Source organism: Sinocyclocheilus rhinocerous, unplaced genomic scaffold, assembly GCF_001515625.1.
Source record: "Sinocyclocheilus rhinocerous isolate Xijiao unplaced genomic scaffold, SAMN03320098_v1.1 C35401816, whole genome shotgun sequence".
Classification (NCBI taxonomy): domain Eukaryota; kingdom Metazoa; phylum Chordata; class Actinopteri; order Cypriniformes; family Cyprinidae; genus Sinocyclocheilus; species Sinocyclocheilus rhinocerous.
Genome location: NW_015750233.1, coordinates 1 through 467, shown reverse-complemented (window position 1 = coordinate 467; position 467 = coordinate 1). Strand labels below are relative to the sequence as shown.

General features: G+C 42.2%; 1 long non-coding RNA gene across 1 annotated transcript; it reads left to right on the top strand.

Annotated features, from left to right (window-relative positions):
- Positions 1-6: 6 nt before the first annotated feature.
- Positions 7-466, top strand: LOC107734854 (uncharacterized). The gene is made up of 3 exons (XR_001639190.1): positions 7-135; positions 219-306; positions 391-466. It is a non-coding gene; the product is annotated as an uncharacterized LOC107734854 (long non-coding RNA).
- The last annotated feature ends 1 nt before the right edge of the window (position 467 follows it).

The window sequence follows — 467 nt, the reverse complement described above, 5'->3', positions numbered from 1 at the left end:
CTATCAGCGACACTCCATGTTGCACCTACCTGACAGCGACCTCGGGGAAGACAGCAGCCCCACTGCAGTCAACGGGGTTAATCGCAGGGCAGCCACGCTCTACAATCAGTTTACCCCAAAGAATGAAGACAATAGGTAACAATGACAGACAACACTTTTGATACCACTTAATCGAGCTTTATAGAGAAAGCCAACAAGCCATCATTTCTTTTATGCAGATCATTTGAAGGAATCCTGTACAAGCGAGGGGCATTACTTAAAGCTTGGAAAGCTAGGTGGTTTGTTCTTGACGTAACAAAACATCAGGTAAGTCGTTTATTACATTTTTGTATTTTGGTCTTTACCTTAATTTATTCATTTATTTGTCACGCATTTTGACACACCTTATAGCTGAGGTATTATGAGACGGATGAGGATACAAACTGTCGTGGCTATATTGACCTGGCTGAAGTGGAATCTGTCCTGAT